The sequence below is a fragment of the Tachysurus fulvidraco genome, chromosome 7 (assembly GCF_022655615.1).
Source record: "Tachysurus fulvidraco isolate hzauxx_2018 chromosome 7, HZAU_PFXX_2.0, whole genome shotgun sequence".
Lineage (NCBI taxonomy): Eukaryota > Metazoa > Chordata > Actinopteri > Siluriformes > Bagridae > Tachysurus > Tachysurus fulvidraco.
In genome coordinates this window covers 12,009,489-12,019,568 of record NC_062524.1, presented here as the reverse complement: position 1 = coordinate 12,019,568, position 10,080 = coordinate 12,009,489, and positions in this window count along the sequence as shown.

The window sequence follows — 10,080 nt, the reverse complement described above, 5'->3', positions numbered from 1 at the left end:
CATACTGTCTCCATGGCAACAGTGCATTCTAAAGTCGAGAACAGAACAAGATGGTGTGTGTGTGTGTGTGTGTGTGTGTGTGTGTGTGTGTGTGTGTGTGTGTGTGTGTGTGTGTGTGTACATGTATGTGTGTTGTGTAGGGGAGTTTATATTAGAGACTGAAGAGGAGGGGCTTGCACAGCAAAGCAAATCTGTCCATTTTAAAAACCTTATCCGTGTTCAGAATCTGTTCTGTTATAAATGAAATATGACGAATGCATGCATAGTGACTGCACCTGATATCACACAGCATACCAGTGAATCACTAAGATAGAATTCTCCTAAAAAGCACAGAAACCTGTTGGCTAAATGACCTTTAATAAGCAAACAGCTTTACTATTAGTTTGACAAATAATGTTCTCTCAACCCTAAAAAAATTAAACCTTTTGCAGAATTCAGTCTTCTAAATATATCAGGTGTCAACTGGGAATCTGTATTCAGTATCTGTAATTTTACTTTGAGAGAGAGAGAGAGAGAGAGAGAGAGAGAGAGAGAGAGAGAGAGAGAGAGAGAGAGAGAGAGAGAGAGAGAGAGAACAAAACTTTGTACATGCAAATGAGGTGAGCGATGAGTGACAGTGACCTCTGGTGGCAGAATATGGGAATGTGTGTGATTCTTATTTTAAGTATTTAAGCCTTTTGTTTAGCAATGTAAACCAAGGCTAGTATTTAATTTCTTAAGTAATTCATAAGGACATGTACACACTTTGCTTAATTTTATTTCTGTAGACAGATTTCAGACTGAGCAGGAAGATATTATAACTACGCTATTTCTAATATAGTTACATTTGCAAAAATACACAGCAAAAAGATCAATAATCATTGGGGACATAAAGACTTTTCTTTTACTGTGTAAAGGGTTTAAAAGATTTAATATTTAAAAATGTTAAATATACCAAGTCAGATATCTGTCATAACAGAGAGGGCAAAGCAGAATATTTATGAAGGCATTGGTTTTACTGAATGTGCCTCTTGAATGTGCCAACTACCAATGCTTAAGTAAGCATCCTGTTATTATGAGCCCATATGGGTAGGTCCTTGTTATATCATACTTATCTAATCTTATCTTATCTTATCTTATCATACTTATAATCTTTCCCATTCTTATTCTGTTAAATTGAAAAATGGCTAAGTACAGAAGCCTAACCCTTTGTCGGTTGCTAATTTTATTATTGTCAAATATGCCCCATTAGAGAAGTGTGCATGTGATTCATTGGATTATAGTAATTAATAGCAAAGACCTACCAAGTCAGCCTCTTGAAGAAGGAGCACCCGGTAGAGGTATATTCCTTTATGGTGGAGGATGAAGGGTTGTGTGGAGACTGCATAGCCAGGTAAAGCTGAGAAACCTAGAAGAGGACCAACAAATTAAAATGGAAGGTGTATTCGGTGAATACCCAGAACTGTTTCAATAGAGTCATGGATAGACCAAGCTGCTCCAGCACACCACTTGAAGAACCTAATACAACAATGACTATAGACAGTGACTTAATGACTGATAGGGCCATAGCCATTAAACTAGTTGTCATCATCTAGTGAGTGAAGTAGCCCCATTATCACTATGCCCAAAAAGGATGGTTGTTTGAGATGAATGTATGATGCATGTTAAATGATGAATGTATTTTCTCAGCTTGATGTTTACGAAATGCCCCACAATAAAAACCTCATTGAAATAATTAGGCAAGCTACATTTATACCCTCCCTAGACTTGTGTAAGTGGTACTGACAGGCCTCACTGGATGTTATATGCTGCCCCTTGGTCTATTCCAGGTCACAGACATGAAGAGTGAAGAGTGTTGAGCAGCCTACCTTCATGATGAAGTCATATATATCAACGCCTGGGAGACCATCTCCAACATCTGTGTTGTGTTCTATACAGTAGCAAATCATTTATGTAGCTTTGTCCTTAAACCTGCAGTTGAGTGAACAAAGCAAAAAGGTTGTTGTCTGGGCTACCAACTTGCCAAAAGGGAAACTGTCCACAAGTGGACAACCAGCTAAATGTAGGAAGCATTCAAAGCAATAAAAAACCTCAGGCCAAGAAGCAAGTGAGGTCTACTAGGGTCTTGCTCTGCCTGCCAATGCTGCAAATACTCCATAGAGTGGAAAGGGACCTGTGAAGTAGTCTAAAGGCTACACCGTACAAGGCTTTACTTTAGCTGTACCAGTGTCTCAGAATACTGTTGCCTAAATTACCTTTAATAAACAAACAGCATTATCATTATTTTAAAAAATAATGTTCTCTCAACCCTATGAAAAATATAAAACCTTTAACCTTGAAACCTTTAATGTTCAGACTTCTACTGTAAGTATATCAGATGACATCAGGGACTGCTATTGAAAAGTCTTGACTTCACACAATGCTACCTGGTGAAAGTAAATGGCTCAGCTATAGGCCTAAAAGCTATCCTCATACAAAGCTATACAGGTACAAAGCCCAATCCTCCATTTGAGTCAAAAGCTACTTCTTTATTTATTTATCCTCAGTATAACTTGGCTGGCTTAAGTTGATGTATGACCAAAGACTCACGTATGGCTTGGATGGTTAGGTAATATTGTGGTACTGTACCTCTCTTTGCAGCCATTCAAGTTTTATATCTGGCATACAGCTGGCAGACAAAATGTAAGGACTGACTTCCTATCTTGATTGCTGTCCATCGGTTTTTAAGAGGACACCTGTATATGCATCTGTGGCCAAAAGTCTGTAAACACCAATCCATCAAACCCATATGTGAGCCTTCCTCTGTTTCCACAAAGATTGTTTGATGTATCTTTTAAAGAATCTTTGCAGCCCAGAACTGTTCCAACATGACAATGTCCCATTGCACAAAACATTGTCTATGAAAACAACTTTTTTCCATTAGTTCATGTGGAAGAACACACACAATCTGTGCTGCAGAGAGACCTGAAGTTGACAGCAATAAAAACTTCTGGAGTGAATTGTAATGCTGTGAACATATGTCTCATGAGTCTTTAGTATGACCTCTTTAAAACTTTTGTGGCTGTATGGGCACAAGTGTGCATAGCCATTCTCCAAAATTTGGAGGAAATCCTTACCAGAAGATGGGAGGTTACTATAATAGCAAAGGGGGACTACATGAAAAGGGGGACTAACATAAATGGTCCTCCTTTCCCCAGACAGAATATAAAGTTAGTGGTAGTTTCTATATCTTTATGTCACTACTAATATCACTTAATTGTTTACAATGAGATTTTACAACTTGGATCTTGGCTGAAAATTGACACTTTAAGGATCATAAATAAGAAATGACAGTTTCTTTTTTAGAATCTTGTTGTAAGCTACTTAGGCAGAGAGAAGACACACAGAGAGAGTGTGAAAGAGCAGAGAGAAAAGAGAAGGTTAAAAATAAATGAAAAGGAGGAAATAATTTTTTGTGCTCCTCCACAGAAGGATTATTGGTGCTTCTTAGAGGTGTTGAGGGCCTGCTAAGGTCATCACAGTGGTCCTTTTATTCAGTCCCCAGTAGCTTCCTTCTTGCTAAAACCTTCTGTAAATGAAATGAAGAAGAGAAACAAGGATGTGTTTAGTTTGTTAAAACAGGGGTGCAGATTTTTTAGGTCTCAGCACCATGGACAGTGTCTGTTGTGCTGACATAGCTCTGATGTTTTTCTCTGAAGCTGGTGGAAAGAGAAAAAACATGGTAGGAGAAAACTTGTTAGACAAACAATTGATAAGCTTTAAGAGAAAAAAGTGTGTTGCTCACTTGTATGCGGAAGGTAAAGAAATAAAGGGAATGTGTTCATGTGCAGGTACAGGGTTTATTGGGCTTTGCAGTCTTGGGCAAGATATTTCCTGTGAGGATGGAACAGGCATAGAAGGTTCTTTGAATATAAGAAGGGACCTTGAACTGTCAGAGCTGCCCGAGGTGGTAAATCCATTGCATTTCTTTATTGAGATGTGCAATTAGATTGACCATGTAGCTGATTTCAAGTCAGACCCTAAAAGGATAAGGTTTCAAACTGTTTTCTCCTGAAATCCAATTCCATTTTAGTTATTTTGACCAGGCACCACTGAGCTAGATCTTCCACCTGCTTCAAGTAGGTCTCCTCCTCACACCCATCCCACACAAACTGGGCTAGACACTATGACTAGCTGGACAGCACATGACTTCAGGATGACACCATCAGGGCTGGCAGCCTTTCTACAGTTTACTATGCTAATTCACATTTCCACACATTTCAGCTGTTAGCCTCATAGCACAAATAGAAGGCATTTGGTTGTCTGCCATCACCATAGAGCAGGGTTTTGATTGATGGTCGGTAGTACATTCCATATACATAATAGTGTCTTGAGAAACAGTTGCGTAGCCCAACAGTGGCAGCTTGGCAGTGCTGGGGCTTGAACCTCAAGCCTAGAGCTAACCACTTGAGCCACCACTGCCACTGGCACAGGTGATTCAAAGAAAACTGGGAAAAACTAACAGTCCTTCAATCACACCAATCTCATGAAACAGTCTTCTCTACCCTTGGACTATGAGGAATCACTGTCCAGGGAAGGACTCAAAAGGTTATTGCTATTGTTAGCGTTATTTCTAGGACCCATTTGGTCATCTCAGTAGATTGTAGTCCTTGACTTGGTATTCAATTTTAATTAAATTTCAATTCAGGTTTATTTATCTAGCGCTTTTAACAACTGATGTTGTCTCGAAGCAGCTTTACAGAAGCATAGAAGCACATTTCATAAATTTTAAAATTTAACATTAAGTTACTATCTCTAACATCTATCCCTAATGAGCAAGCTTGAGGTGATGAAGACAAGGAAAATTTCAATTCAATTCAGTTAAATTCAATTTAATTCAATTAATTTGTATTGCTCTTTTAACATTTCACATGTCTCAAAGCAGCTTTACAAAAGTATAATGATAAAAAATGATAAGAAGAAGAATAAAAAGCAGAATAAAAAGAAATAAATGAATGCATATAAGTTTAAAATTAATTTAGAAATATGAATTTAAAATTTAAAATACTATATGTCTTTAAAATCTATCCCCAATAAACACTGAAGGTGATGATGGCAAGGAAAAAATCCCTGAGATGATATGAGGTAGAAACCTTGAGAGGAAGCAGACTCAGAAGCTCATCCTATGGCCTCATCCTCATTTGGGTGACACTGGACGGGTAATAATGTAAATGTAAATAATATCCTTTCTACAACAGTTTATAATATTGCAACCGAAAGCTCCTGTGGAACTAATGGGTCATCTCCCTGAGATGAGATGAAGAAGAAACCTTGAGAGGAACCAGACTCAAGTAAACCTCATCCTTATTTAGGTGATAATGTAAATGTAAATAATGTATTTTCTACAACAGTTTGTAGTGTAGAGTTTTAGTCCATCTGGCTTCTTATTCTTCTTGTACTCAAAGGATTCACCCTCAGCTATGTTGAATTGGTGTGTAAAATGAGTTTTAGAATAAGCGCAGTAGTAAATACCTCATTCGGCTATACAAATATTTACCATTAGTGTCCAGCATCCAGATCAGCATAGTCCTTGATTGTTTTAAGAATTAGTCACAAATGTGACAATAATAAATTTATCTTTGTCTATGAAATATAAAAGGTTTTGCTTGTGAATGTCATTGTAATGAAACCTACATTTATCCACCTTATATAATCAGTTTTGCAAAAAATAGAGGACTTTTTTTAGGTAAAGTTTTGTCAGTGTTAGGCAAAATTTTCAGTGAATTAAAGGAAATTACAATTTGTAATGTCTCAGTAGGTTGTGGTCCTTGACTTGGTATTCAATTTAAATTCAATTTTCTATTCAATTGATTTGTATAGCGCTTTTAACTGTCTTAATTAGAGACATGTTTTGTTTGATCAGGGGATGTGGTAGTCTAGTGGTTACCAAGTGTTGGCTTACCAACTGGAATGTTGTGAGTTTGAATCCCATATCCACCAAGCTGGCCCTTAACCCTCAAATGCTCAGCTGTATAAAAGATGCACTACTGTAAAAGAAATGAAACATACTTATGACAACATTGTGTGTCCTTCTCGCTGCTGAGACAATCCCATTTCACTTCCTATGACAGGATTGACCTCCCAATTAATTCACATTCTTCTATATGTGTGAATGTGAAGTCAGATCTTTCTCTGTGATTATGATTCATGGAGGCCAGTTACAGCTTGTTAGTGTTATACTGGGTGAGAGAAGAGCCTGAAGCAGGTTTAATGTACATGGCTAGTGAAGTGGGAGTGCACTACGTACTACATACATACATACATATATGGACTACGTGCATATATTTTCTGTAATGTGATGTTTAAAAATCAAATTGTCTGTGCAAGTTGATAAAGTGTTCAAAATGTAATTGTCAGCTACAGATGAGGCATCCAATCTGTTTTGAGAATTTTCATGATGAGCTAGTTTCGTGCCAACTAGTGTGGGCAGAGGTGATGTTCATTTATAACACTGTTGTTTAACACATACCAAATGTGACCAGAATGTAGCACAGAGCCACATTTTCAGCCTATTTTTTAATTTTCAGCCTATTTTCTAACCCTTATGCTGTTTCCATTCTGACTTATTAGCTTAACTACATAATATGTAAATGTGATGTGTATACACATTGAAAACTATATTCCTTTATTTAGCCATGCTAGTAATGAGAATTGCTCTTGTGCAAAGAGAGTGGGAAGACAGGTTATTAGGTACAGTCTGACATTTACTTAATTTGATCAAATATTTTACAACTGAGCTAAAAGGGCCTATCTTCAGGGAACTGCAGCGGCATTTTGTGGACCTGGGATTTGATCTCACAACCTTCTGAACAATAAGTCAACACCTTTACCACTAGGCTACCACATCTAGTCAATTCAATTCAAGTTTATTTGTATAGTGCTTTTTACAATTGACATTGTCTCAAAGCAGCTTTACAGAACATAAACATAGAACAGAAGGTTAATATAAAGAATAATATAAAGATTAATAGAATACAAAATTCAAGATTAATATTAGAATATAAATATGAGATAGATTTAGTTCACAATGTGTATGTATTTATCCCCAGTGAGCAAGTCTGAGGTGACTCAGGCACCAGTGGCAAGGAAAAACTCCCTTAGATTGTAAAGGAAGAAACCTTGAGAGGAACCAGACTCAAAGGGGAACCCATCCTCATCTCTGTGGACATGTCATGTAATGGTTAAGGGAAATTGTACAGTGTGCTCCGGGACTCTGAGACGTGTAGAATAACAGACACAGAAGACATAAACAGACCCTACAACATTGCTATCAATCTACTTTGACATTCTAATCCACCAGGAAAATGAGTGCGTCCCCACTGGGTTGCTAAACACATAAATTCATTTGCATATAGCATAAGATGAGGTGTGATGTACATTGTTTTATTTCCTTATTATTCAATTTTATTTTTTATTTTATTTTTACTCCTTTCTGAATATATTTTTGAATGCTTGTTATTTTTTAATCTTGTTTTATCTCTCCTTAAGTTTAGGATTTAAGAATAAAATTGTATGGCGATAAATGGCATTATCAAAACTATTTATAATGAAGAACGTTAAAATGAATAACAGCAACAAATAAAAGATAAAAGAAAAAAAGTGTTGTTTCTACATGCTTATTTTTTGCGAGGGTGTGCTTGCCCTTTGGTGGCCCTGTAGCTTATGATCAATAGCAGGGGCATTGCTGGAAGATGTCACGTGAGGTCACGTGAAAATTAAACATTTGCAAAACATGGACATGTGACATATTAAAACACTCAGGACAATGAGGGGAACTGCCCCACGGGTATTATGGTCACGTCACATGACATCACGTGACGTCACGTGACGTCACGTGACCTCACGTGAAAATGAAAAATTTGCACAACATGGACCTGTGACATATCAAAACACTCAGCACAATGAGGGGAACTGCCCCACGGGTATTCTGGTCACGTCACGTGACGATTTAAAAATTCAATTAAAATTACAAATTAAAGTTAAGTTAATTAAATTAATTAAAGTTAAGTTAATTAAACTTTAATTAAAATTAAAGTGGACATGTGACATATCAAAACACTCAGCACAATGAGGGGAACTGCCCCACGTGTATTATGGTCACATCACGTGACGTCACGTGATGTCACGTGCCGTCACGTGAAAATTGAAAATTTGCATAACATGGACATGTGACATATCAAAACACTCAGCACAATGAGGGGAACTGCCCCACGGGTATTTTGGTTACGTCACATGACGTCACGTGACGTCACATGAACATTAAAAATTTGCACAACATGGACATGTGACATATCAAAACACTCAGCACAATGAGGGGAACTGCCCTGCGGGTATTCTGGTCACGTCACGTGACAGCACGTTATGTCACATGTAGCCCCACCCCAAAAACAAGCGAAATCAAAAATTTGCACAACACGGACATGTGACATATCAAAACACTCAGCACAATGAGGGGAACTGCCCCACGGGTATTATGGTCACGTTACGTGACGTCACGTGATGTTACATATAGCCCCGCCCCCAAAACAATTGAAATCAAAAATTTGCACAACATGGACATGTGACATATCAAAACACTCAGCACAATGAGGGGAACTTCCCCACGGGTATTATGGTCACGTCACATGCTCATGTCCGCTCACCTCCAAAAGTATTGGCACCCTAGCGTTACAGTAGCTTTCACAATCTTTCTGTCCACTCGCCTCCAAAATGCACCGGCCTTTGCGAATACTTGCATAACTTGCAAAGCCAACATCAAAGTTTGTCGCAACGAACTTTATAAATCTAGTTATTATTATTCTTAGACAAAAATATATTTAAAAAAATGCGGCCTAGGGCTTTCGAGCCACATGCACCAAATTCGGATATGTCGTAGACCCTTCTCTGAAGTTTGTTGCTTCTATTTTTCTAAGTGATCGGAATTCCGCCATTCCCGATACGGAAGCTCAAACTGGCCTTTTTTCCCATAGACTTCCATTATAAACTTTTGAGGTTCCGACTGAATTTTTGGTTTTCCCGTAGTCGACGATCAAACATCCCATAGACTTGAATGGGGAATTCCGAAAAGTCCTCTAAGCTCTCACACACACAATACATCCAACATTAAGAATTGCATGTACTGTTCTATGCAGTATAATAAGTAGAATCCCATAATGACTGCAGTATTGACATGAAATGTCCAAACCCTCAGTAGCCACTTTTTTAGCCCCGCCCCCAAACAAGCGAAATCAAAAATTTTCACAACATGGACATGTGACATATCAAAACACTCAGCACAATGAGGGGAACTGCCCCACAGGTATCCTGGTCACGTCATGTGACGTCACGTGACGTCACATGAGGTCACGTGAAAATTAAAAATTTGCACAACATGGACATGTGACATATCAAAACACTCAGCACAATGAGGGGAACTACCTCACGGGTATTCGGATCACCTCCAAAAGTAGTGGCACCCTATCGGTCCAGTAGCTTTCACAATCTTTCTGTCCACTCGCCTCCAAAATGCACTGGCCTTTGCGAATAATTGCACCATCAAAGCCAACATCAAAGTTTATCGCGACGAACTTTACAAATCTAGTTATAATTTTTTTATTTTAAATCACAGAATTTATATAACTATTATATTTACTGACTGCTAGATGCTTCCAGCTTCCCCTGAGCATATATTTCAGTTCTGTCAAAAAAGTTCAACTATTCCTATTAATTTAATATAAACATTAGTAGATTTGCATTTCATGTTTATCATTGGATTCACCGATTAATATCTCTACAGATATTTTCTGATATTTAACCGATTCAAAGAGAAGATACCAACTCCAAATCAATTCAATTCAAGTTTATTTGTATAGCGCTTTTTACAATTGACATTGTCTCAGAGCAGCTTTACAGAACAATAACATAGAACAAAAGGTTAATATAAAGAATAATATAAAGATTAATAGAATACAAAATTCAAGATCAATATTAGATATATTTAGTTCACAATGCATATGCATTTATCCCCAATGAGCAAATCTGAGGTGACTCAGGCAGCAGTGGCAAGGAAAAACTCCCTTAGAT